Here is a 12,099-nt window from a genome sequence, read left to right on the forward strand (position 1 = left end):
TACGTTTTTGGCATATTTAGTACGTTTTTGCAACCAAAATACGACAGTAGGTTTTTTTTCTCTAAAAATACGATTTTGTTTTTTTATTTTTACAAAATCATAATTTATTGAGAAAAATCATCTCTAGTCTCTATTTCATAAAACTTACACAAATATGGTTATTGGATGAATGTAACTTCAGATAACTTGGTTTTTTTTTCAATCATTTTGTTAAAACCAGGATGAGATATACACATGTTTCAATGTTTTTTTTTTTCATCTGCAAGAGCAGTGTGCATTTTAGCTTGCATGCAGCTTGAGCGCCGCAATGAGCACGTGCACCGCGATTGGAACTCCCTTTTTTTTCTTCAAATGTTGGCAGGCCTGCTATCCATATAGCAGTGCGCATTTTATAATGAAATACAGTTTTTTTTGGGGAAAATACTTTTTTTTTTCATCACAGAATACAATTTTTCATTCCCAGAGGTTGGCAGGTCAGGAACCTCTTACATGACCCCCATTCCTGTAGTAATTATAATGCATGTTTTCTTCCTTTAAAGTTAAAGTTCTTGTAATTTGCTTTTACATGGTAAATATAATGTGACATTTTGAAAACTCCTTGCGAATGTTCTCATTATTATAATAATAATAATTTCATATACCGCAAATTCGCAAATTGCCTCTAAGCGGTTAAGAGAAAGGAAAATGAAGTATAAAGGAAATAGAAATAGAAATACTTTGCACAACAAAATGTATAAAAACTAATATTGCAATTTACAACTAGTTCTCACCAGATCATGAATAAAGAAATACCATCAAATTGGACAAAAAACACATGATATGATCAATTTAAGATTTAAAAAGATGAGTTTTAAGCATAACTTATAATGTATTAACACAGTTAGCATTGTGAATTTGTAGGGGGAGATTGTTCCAAAGAAATGAAGCTGCATAAGAGAAAGAATGCTGACCGTATTGTTTGTAAGAAGTATGAGATCGAGAAAGAGGAGATTGAGAAGCAGAACATAGAACTTGAACTGGCTGATATCGAGGAAGGAGTTCAGAAAGGTATGAAGGAGCTAGACCATGATATGCAGTACCTTATATAAGTTGGTCAGTTTCTTTCTGGAATATAACAAGGACTTTGATTTGTCATATTTGGGTATTGAACCTGATAAGATAATTCCAGGTATTTTTTAAATTTTTTTATCAGCTGGGTGTAAAATCTCCTGTCTTTTACCCATTATCTTGTGTGAGTAGAATCAAATAGTCAAATGTGCCCTTTCCTTTGTGATTATTTACAGGAAATTCCAAAAGGGCTGAAAACTTTTCTCTTCATAATGAAATCTGACAGCACTTATTCCCAGGAATGTTAAAAAGTATTAATTTCTATGTCTTACTCCATAAATTTTCATACAAAATGATCGTATGAAAAGGTTTTTCAGGGAGTTCATGGTGGGGGTGATTTATATTCCTGTAATCTATTTACTTCAACATGTTTATCTCAATTTCTGTTTTGTTGTTTGCTTTTGAAGTCACAGTACAAAAAAATACATTTTGCAAAAAAAGGGAGGGGGTTCAGAAATGAATCTGAATTATAATTTGTGCAGGTACTTATTGGGGTATCATTTCCCATAGATTTTTAAATCAATTTTTTTTGTAGTATAACATAGTTTGTAATATCCTGATAATTTCAATTTTCATTAATCCTTTTATTGTTTCTCTTCTTCTCTCCTTTCCTCTTCGAAAATGCTTGTATTTCTAATTTCTTTTTCCTTCCTGAATTTTGTGCTCATTATTTATTATTCCTTTTCTTCATTCTCTTTCTTATTTTCACTCCTCCCACTTTATCATTAAGTTGTGTTACTGATGGTAAGAAAATCAGTTGTGTGCACACCAGGTATTAGAATTGAAGAGAAATAAGGGGAACTTTGGCCTAAATTTGAACTTATCAAGGTTTGAATGGTTTCAACATACTTTGAAGTTCAACCTCTGTGACATTAGTATTAACACACAGAAGAAAGGAATCTTTTACTTTCTCCCAAGTGACATATTCACAGGATTTTGCTTGCTGAGACCTTTTCCACACTCAAAAAGGGAAATCTTAAAGAAACTCTATAGACTGTGTAGTGAGCATGGTATACCAGCATGTGGTTTGTAATGATGGCTCAGAGAGGTGGGGCATAATTCAAGATAGGCTTTACAAAAATACAATATTGAGAATTATGTCTTACTCATTATAATTCTGTGTCTTCTATCTTGCATACAAACTATTTAACATTGCCTTAGTTGAATCTTTTAAGACCATAAAAATCTGTTCTACATGTACATTGTACTTCAAAGACATTTGACTTAGAAGAGGTGTATAACACATGATTTGTACAGTCTTAGCTAAATAATTGCTTCAGCGTGGGCAAATACTCATCTTGCAAGTTTACCTACCTGTATGTATTTTGCAAAGTTATTCATTTTTTAATCAATCTTCATTCACAGGGAAAGAGTGAATTGTCCTGTAGCTGAAGCTTGATCCGGGGGTAAATCTTGCCAGAGCTACAGAAACATAAATTCACATGTATTTGTTACAGGTATCTATGCCCAGATGAGTTTCTGTTGTTTTGTAAAGATCAGAGAAATGTTACCCCCATGGAATTCAACCTTTAACACTTTCATGTAGATGTTGTAGATATCAAGTGTAAGATGAGTGTCACAACCTACCACATGCAATGTTTCATCTATTCAACAATCATCAACAGGTATTTTGTGCCCTATTCATGTGTAGGTTTTCTTCTTTGTTACAATGTTTTCAGGTTTTTTTTTTTATTGCCAATAATATTTAAAGAAAGCCTCATCCACCACCCCATCCCACTTTTTTACTCTATCCCTTGTTTCATTTCTTTTTGTTTAATAATTTATTTGATATACATTTTTTTTTTAAATTAATTAATATAACAATGGCACAGGAAATAGTGCAGAAACACATATTACATAGCATAATTATCCGGGGGGGGGGGGGGGGGGGCAGTCAAATGTATTGCTGTACACATGCGTGACCAAATTATTTCCAAACCCCCCTAAACAAGTTTTTCTCTGTGTGCAAAATAACCCCCTAAACAAGTATTTCGCGGGCTTCATTTACACATTTTGGCCCCTTAACAAGTTGTCACCAGAATATGACCCCTAAACAAGTTTTGTCCACTTGCTAACAATAACTGTTTTCCCGTTTCCCAGGCCCGTTCTCAGGGTTGTTGCTTACAATCGGGAAGAACCCAAACACTTTTCAGAAATGAGGAAAAAGCTTGGGGAAAAAAAAACATACCCTAAACACATTTGGCTAGTCTTATAAAAAATAACCTTTGGAAAAAACAAAACATAGGACCCTAAATACGTTTGACCCCGTGATCGACAATTGATCAGCGTTTCATAACCACCTTTTTTTAAAAAATCTGTGATTTTGATACCCTTAATGAGTGCACGCGCGGCCTGTGTCCAAAAATGGAAAAAACACCCCTTTAAACGTGTTTTTTGGTCATGCATGTGTACAGCAATATATTTGATTCCCCCCCCCCCCCCCGGATAATTGTAATGAAAATTGCCTTATTTCAAAATGAAGTGGATGGGGAGTTTTTATCCATTAATGATAAAGAGAATGTGAATTTAAACTTGAAATCCATTGAGAGGTACGTATGGATATAATGTATATTTACACTATTTCTGAATCTGTGCAGTCTGTATGATATGTGAAACATATTGTGCACATGTCTCAAGAATACAAAGATCCTGATAAGGGGGGATGTCCTGCAATTTGCTGTGCAACTACTCATGGCCTCTGCAATGATTTGCAAAATATATTGTGATTAATTAGTCAGAAAGAGTTGTAGCAATTGTGAAAGCCCCTTTAGACAATCTCAGTCACATTTTATCAGTGTAATGTTGCCCTTTACATACGCATCAATTTTCAGAGTCATATGCTTTATACACTTCATTCCAACTCCAGCTAATTTCAGCTAGGCACCCACAGAACAACCCCATTTTCCACTCAAATGCCTTACTTGATGAATCAGTACATCCATCAATTACCCTTCAAACGTTAGAGAGAGGGAGGGCTAATATCTGAATAGTGGAATCATGAGGATGGTCTGTTTACCCCTCTGACTCATCCTAAACTTCTTTATTTCTTCCTCTTTAATTTGGCTGGACAGGCATCAAAATCCAGGAGTGTGTACACTGGAAGAGCCTTTGATACCGGATGAGGCGGAAGCAGGATTCCGTGCCCCAGTTTCAGGAGCCCATACTCAAAAATTTACTGCGCTGCTTGTCGGATATGTCAAGAATCTGAAGAAAACTACAACCCAGTTGATTTTAACGGTAAGAAATTAAAATGTATACCAAGATAGGGAGGAATAGAGGAAAAGGCCACATAGATTAAACTTGGGATTTTCAGCAGTGCGAAAGTGGGATATATTCTACTATAATAAGATCAAATATGTGATCAAATTACCATTTAAACCTACATGTCAATGTTAAAAATATAAGCAATTCAGATGCTGAGGAAGATTTCTCCATATATTAGCTTGCAAGGGGAAAAGAGGAGTGGAAATTATAAAACAGTCATATGAATTTAGGTAAAGGAGAAATAAGGGAAGAAAAGAAAAGAATGATAGGAAGGACAAGAATTAAATAAATGAAAGAATGAATGTAAAGAAAGACGGAAAGAAGAGAGGTCGGAAAGATGGATGGAAGGATGGATAGAAAAAAGGAACGAAGGCCAAAGGAAGGATGATAGGAAATAATTGAAATAAAACTCATTTAAAAGAAGCTGAGGAATGATTTAGAACCATATCAATCAACATGTTAATGTGTACCTTTAAGTTGATTTCTTCCATTATCTGTTGATGTGGTTTCATTCTAAATTACCTTCATCCCATCATGATTGCTTGACTGATCATATCTCATTGGTATTCTCTCCACATCTTACATTTCTGTGTTCTTTTTCTCAATGACTGTCTCTCTTTTGATTCTCATCAGGCTGATTCTATGTTCCTCTCTCTCACCGTTTCTGTTCTTTTTGTATCCTTGTTCTTTTCTTTCCTTTTTATGTGTTGATATATATGATATATTAATTGCTTGTTTCAATTACATATAAGTCTATCAACAGCATAGACATAAATAAATAAAAAAAAATTGCAATGATAAAAAAAATAGTTAAACAGACTATTTCACATCTGAATGAATTTTCTGCCATTTTATTTACAGCGAAGTCTTGGTGTTACTTTTCTCATGGCAACTATCTTCTCTACTATTTCTAATTAAGTTATTTGTTTGAGATATTTCCAAGAAGGTTTCCTATCTTTATGTTTGTTTCTAAAGGTACTAGTTTATTGTTTGCCATAAAAATTAGCCTTTTTACAATGTTACTGTGTTGAATGTTTATGCTGAAACAATTATCTAAACCAAAAAATATGAATGACAAGCATAGTTCCTTTAATTCCTTTAGGCGAAAAATCATTTCTTTTCAGAATATTTAAAAAATCGGCAAATATGAAGTGAGTAAAGTAATGTTTGGTTTAATTACCCAAAAATTGAAAGCTGAAGATGACTGAACTCTTATCTTTCCCTATTTCTATGTCTCTTGTGTTATTTCATTCCCACATTTCTGCACCTGTTTCTCACTTACTATCTCTCTCTTTCACTCATTCTTTCAATTTCTCATATCTTCTTAAATATATTCTTAAAATGAATTTCCTTGTGATTTGTTTAAATTTTTTTATTTTTATTGATTTATCATTCTACTAATGACCCCACCCACTAAAAATATGTCAAGTTCAAATAATGAATTTTGTTTTTCCTTCAGATTTCTAATGTCGGACCATCAGCTCAACCCAAATCCATCAGCACCCATCTACGTGTGTTCCTTGCTTTAGGGCTCTAGGGTCAAAAAGTTTTTGGAAGAGTGGAATAAAGAGAACTACAGGTAAGTAGTAGGGTGTAAATACGGTCAGCACTCTTCAGTCTTTATTAGAAAATTAAAATGAGGACTAACTTTGATGTGACTTCCTTTACCATGGATTTTGGACTGAAAATAGCATAAAAAGATGGAAAATTCAAATATCATGTTAAACACTGTCACAACTCCCCTCCCCTTTTTAAATTTTTTTTAAAATTAAATATGAATGATGCCGAAACTTTATTTTATTCGCCAGTGATATTTTGCTAAAAAATTGAATAAAAAACAGAAAACAGACATATTTCTATGAGAAAGATTTTATTTTTTATCAAAGAATAAGTATGTTACTTGAAGTAGTGTTATCATTGATAACTAAATGAAGACAAAATGAAAAGAAAAAAAATACTTTTTTAAATGAATGAGTAAATACATTTGTCAAACAGGTTTCACAGAGTTGTATACTAGAAAAAGACATTGTAGAATTAAATTGATCAGAAATTAAGAGAAACAAACAAAAATCAATAAAGGTCAAACACATGTTCATGACACACCCCTGCTTTGAATAGATGACTATGATTGCCATAAGTAGTGGAGAATCACAATTTCTTGTATATTATATAGAGAGGTTTGGTCATGTAGTTATAATGACCAGTTGATACGTGAAATTTATGGAATCAAAGCCAGCATTGATCTCCATAAGCATTGTTCTACAATCAGGGCGACCCAGTTGTCTCATTGGAAAAAAAAGCTGTCTTGTTTTTCCTCAATTTTAGTGTGTGTTGAAAACAAGCGAAATGATATTAAAAGGCATGAGGTCACCAATTTATTATTTTCCTAGGGGGTCAATCTTTTGTAACATGTTCTGTCAATTTTTTATTTTTTTTGGAGAGAACACTTTTGGACAGAAACGAATTTGACAACATTGCAATGTGTTGTCTCTGAAAATTAGTGGATGTGGGCAAAGTTAGCATTATAAAATTGTTGCATATTCATACAAGTGTTCTTGTTATAGACAAAAACATTATCAACCTATCATTATCAATCAACATAAACAACCACCAAGGGATCAGAAGGTTTTCAAGACTTGCACAGTCTTGCCATACATAGATGGCCTCTCACAACAACTCAAACGCCGATTAGAAGGTCACGGTATCCGAACGGTTTTCCGCTCGGACACCACCTTACACAAACAGCTTGTACACCCCAAAGACCCTATCCCTGATCACAGACGTGATGGCGTAGTATACAACATTCCTTGCCAGGGATGTGACGGGTCTTACATCGGAGAAACAGCCCGACCGATAGTTGAACGCATTTCTGAACACAAGCGCGATGTTCGGTTACAGCGAACTGACACATCCGCGGTGGCAGAACATGCTTGGGAGAAGCAACACCACCCAGATTGGGAGGGTGTACAATGCATTGCCAAAGAGAGACATTGGTATACACGCAGGATCAAGGAGGCTATTAGTATACGTCTTTGTCCTAACAACTTCAACAGAGACAGCGGGATCGACATCCCCGACTTCTGGATGCGAACCATCCGACAGCACAATACCCCCTTGCCTGGCAGTGCACGCCGACCCGATCGTTCCCGGCCCCGAACGAGGGACCGCTCAGCTAGTCAGCCCCCGCCCACGGGAAGCTAGCGAGCCCGCCAATTTTGTCTAATTTGCATATTGCCGACCCACGGCGTATTTGCATATACCCCCGGCTTATTTGCATATACGGATTACCGGCCGCACCGCATACCGACGCAACGGATCAATGCCCACCTATTGTTCTCGCGTCCGTGCGTACGGTCCTGGAGATTAGTATAAATAGAGTACGTTATCAGATAATTTTCGTCACTTGATAAAGAGTTGCAGCGGCACTCGAAAGCTCGTGAACTTGTAAGCTAGTGAACACTTTTTGCGAGAGTGATCACGAATTTCCTAGAAAGCCAGTGAACACTTTTTGCGAGAGTGATCACGAATTTCCTTGATGATCATAGTAGATTGCGAGACAAATGATTACCCTCTAGCGATTATTTCAATCCGCAATAATGAACCTATTTAGTATTATTGAACGAACATATGGGCGCCCCGCCCTAAAGTTGACTCGAAGATACGAACGATGTAGTAAAAAGATAGCCCGATTTTCCAACCACTTGACCTTTCTTGTGCGTTGCATTAAAGCGTCAGTGGTTCCCAAAGACCTGCGGGTCAAGCCTCCTATGAACACCAAAGGAGCAAGAAAGGTAGCAGAAACGGCCGCCCTCCGTTTTCTAAAAGAACGCATCTTTCTCACTAGATGCACGATTGATTCGGCTAAGACAGAATACGAAACTTTAAAAGCCGATATCAAAGAGACTATGCAAGCCCAACATAGTACAGACATTCTGAAGGTTAATGAAAATATCTACGCAGATGTTTTCGCTAAATGCAAGAAAAGGCAACAGGCTAAATTTGAAAAGTTGATACAACCCAAATCGAAGAAGGTCACCACCTCATTAGCGAATGAGGATAAATGGGTTGTTAACCTATCCTCGAGACAGATCACCTCCACCGAGGAGCAATTGCTTAAGAAAGGCCTCGCCTTTGCAGTGTCGCCCCCAAAATTGCCCATTACCGAGATTGTAGCTAAGGTTGAAACCGCGGTCAAGTATATTGATCCAGTTTCGGCCGATGCCGCACGAAAAGATGTAGATTCCATTCTACAGAGAGCACGTCCTCCGAAACCGAATACCACAAGGGAGATGCGTGATGCTCTTAAGACACTCAAGAATGATGATAGCATCACAATCCTCCCTGCGGATAAGGGTAGTGCCACAATCATTTTAGACAGTACCGCCTACGAAGACAAAATGACCGAGCTTCTGAGCTCTGGTCCGTATAGAATGCTAAAGAAAGACCCCACAGATCGAATGTGTCGCAAACTGACCAGTACGTTACTGGCACTAAAGAAAGACAAAGTTCTAGATGAGGCTACATACAAAAAGATAAAGCCCACACAGAAACAGCCACCTAGAATATACGGGTTGCCCAAAATACACAAACCCGGGATACCTCTCAGACCAATAGTATCATGCATAGGTTCATTTGCCTATAACCTATCAAAGTACCTGGCGGACATCCTGTCCCCTCTCACTAACTGCTCAGAACACACGGTCTCCAACTCCAGTGAATTCGCTGAATTCACATCGGAGCAGACAGTTAACGAACAGGAATCCATGATCTCTTTTGATGTAGTCTCCCTCTTCACTAACGTACCGATAGAGGGCGCATGCAGTACGGCCCTGCAACGCATGCAATCCGACCCCACATTATCAGAACGTACCACACTTATGCCCGAACAAATAGCCGAACTCCTGGAGTTCGTCCTCAGATCCACATATTTTCTGTACAGAGGCTCTTTCTATGAGCAAACAGAAGGAGCAGCAATGGGTAGCCCAGTCTCAGCGGTTGTGGCTAACCTATATATGGAAGGTTTTGAACAGAACGCTTTGCCCAAGTGTCCTTCCACATGCCACCCTCGGGTGTGGAAGAGATATGTCGATGACACTTTCATAATCGTAAATAGATCCGAAACAGACAGCCTACTCTCATACATGAATAGCCAGCAACCGTCCATCCAGTTCACTCTGGAGACTGAACAAGGAGGGAAATTAGCATTCCTTGACACGCTAGTCCAAAGACACGAGGGCGGGAAACTCTCCACCTCTGTCTACCGCAAGCCCACTCATACAGACCAATACATACCATATGATTCTCATCACGACAAATCGGTCAAGAAGGGTCTTGTTAAATGCCTGTTCGACAGAGCAGCACGTATCATAACTCACCCACCTGAACTCCCGAAAGAAAGAGCACACATACGTGGCGCCTTGTACAGCAACGGCTACCCACGCCGTTTTATCAAGAACACTTTCAAGAAAAAACAACCACCAAGGGATCAGAAGGTTTTCAAGACTTGCACAGTCTTGCCATACATAGATGGCCTCTCACAACAACTCAAACGCCGATTAGAAGGTCACGGTATCCGAACGGTTTTCCGCTCGGACACCACCTTACACAAACAGCTTGTACACCCCAAAGACCCTATCCCTGATCACAGACGTGATGGCGTAGTATACAACATTCCTTGCCAGGGATGTGACGGGTCTTACATCGGAGAAACAGCCCGACCGATAGTTGAACGCATTTCTGAACACAAGCGCGATGTTCGGTTACAGCGAACTGACACATCCGCGGTGGCAGAACATGCTTGGGAGAAGCAACACCACCCAGATTGGGAGGGTGTACAATGCATTGCCAAAGAGAGACATTGGTATACACGCAGGATCAAGGAGGCTATTAGTATACGTCTTTGTCCTAACAACTTCAACAGAGACAGCGGGATCGACATCCCCGACTTCTGGATGCGAACCATCCGACAGCACAATACCCCCTTGCCTGGCAGTGCACGCCGACCCGATCGTTCCCGGCCCCGAACGAGGGACCGCTCAGCTAGTCAGCCCCCGCCCACGGGAAGCTAGCGAGCCCGCCAATTTTGTCTAATTTGCATATTGCCGACCCACGGCGTATTTGCATATACCCCCGGCTTATTTGCATATACGGATTACCGGCCGCACCGCATACCGACGCAACGGATCAATGCCCACCTATTGTTCTCGCGTCCGTGCGTACGGTCCTGGAGATTAGTATAAATAGAGTACGTTATCAGATAATTTTCGTCACTTGATAAAGAGTTGCAGCGGCACTCGAAAGCTCGTGAACTTGTAAGCTAGTGAACACTTTTTGCGAGAGTGATCACGAATTTCCTAGAAAGCCAGTGAACACTTTTTGCGAGAGTGATCACGAATTTCCTTGATGATCATAGTAGATTGCGAGACAAATGATTACCCTCTAGCGATTATTTCAATCCGCAATAATGAACCTATTTAGTATTAAAAACATTATAAATCAGGTAATGTCTAATATTTATGCATAATATCATTATTTTTTTCATGCTTAAAAATACCAAATTCAAAGAGGAAATATTGGCACCCCATGTTAGGTTAATAATCACACAAAATAAAATTGTCAGTGGCTTTGAGAAATCTAAGTTTTTGAACAATCGCATTTCAATAATCAATTCTGATTGGTTAAACAATGCTGAATGATTGCTAATAATAGAAATGCATGGACGCAAAATAAAAAAAAAGTAATTTTGGTTTTAAAATTCTTGGTATGGTCAATTTTGAGAAGTAAACATGATATTCAATAATTTCCAGTAATAATAATGATAAAAATAATCTTGCAGATTTCTCTAATAGTGACCAATAGTTTGCCATCATAATTTTGAGATCTGTGGTTCATATACTAGTATTTCTTTTTATGATACACAGATTACCCTACGCCATGCCTGATAGTGCCCAGCAGACACAGCATGCATGTGAACCAGAGCAGAAAGCTGCGACACATAGAGAATTTTGTCTACCGTAAGAATTATTAATGTTATGGTGGTATGCAATTGAGTCAGTTGAGATATGAATTTTCTATTGTACAGGTAAACATCTTGATACTAGTATATAAATGGTTACTTAGTCTACAAAACTTGAGGAATTCCTGGGGGCATTTCTTGCCCATTTCATGAAGAACTTGTCCAATGTTCAACATAGTCTGTTTTATGTGACAGTGACTATAGTAACAGTGCTTCTTAGTCAATATCAGGGAAAGTTGTCAGAACCTACAACTAGTGAGACAAAGTTGTTGATGAAACATTCTTCAGATTGACCCAAGGGTTCACTATTATGACTATAACAGTTGCTGGAAAGGTGCCATTGATTTTGAATCCTGGGCAAAGTAACCAGCTGCCATTAAGGTTTTCTTTAATGTGTTGATATGATTTTACCATGCAATTTAACCAGGGTAGGAAATAAATTGTATTTCAGGAGCTATTTTCTTTGCTACATTGTGGCATTTTCTTACATTTCAAAATGAGCTTTCATGTTTTAGAAATCATATCCCATCATTCTGCTTTATCATATTGATTTCTAAATGTTGAATATTGTTGTTGCAAATCTTGCAGGCAACTTTAGAAAATATGGTCGCCCCAAAGCATTTTGCAAATTTAGGGTCAATTTTGGCTGTCTTCCTGTCACCCTCATGTATTTCCCATGCTAATTATAACAACCATCACATAACAATAATGGC

The 12,099-nt window shown here is 37.9% G+C and overlaps 1 long non-coding RNA gene across 1 annotated transcript; it reads left to right on the top strand.

Moving 5' to 3' along the window:
* Positions 1–2,356: 2,356 nt before the first annotated feature.
* Positions 2,357–11,497, top strand: LOC129257348 (uncharacterized). The gene is made up of 4 exons (XR_010293062.1): positions 2,357–2,564; positions 4,179–4,344; positions 5,831–5,950; positions 11,292–11,497. It is a non-coding gene; the product is annotated as an uncharacterized LOC129257348 (long non-coding RNA).
* The last annotated feature ends 602 nt before the right edge of the window (positions 11,498–12,099 follow it).

This window comes from Lytechinus pictus, chromosome 3 (assembly GCF_037042905.1).
Source record: "Lytechinus pictus isolate F3 Inbred chromosome 3, Lp3.0, whole genome shotgun sequence".
Classification (NCBI taxonomy): domain Eukaryota; kingdom Metazoa; phylum Echinodermata; class Echinoidea; order Temnopleuroida; family Toxopneustidae; genus Lytechinus; species Lytechinus pictus.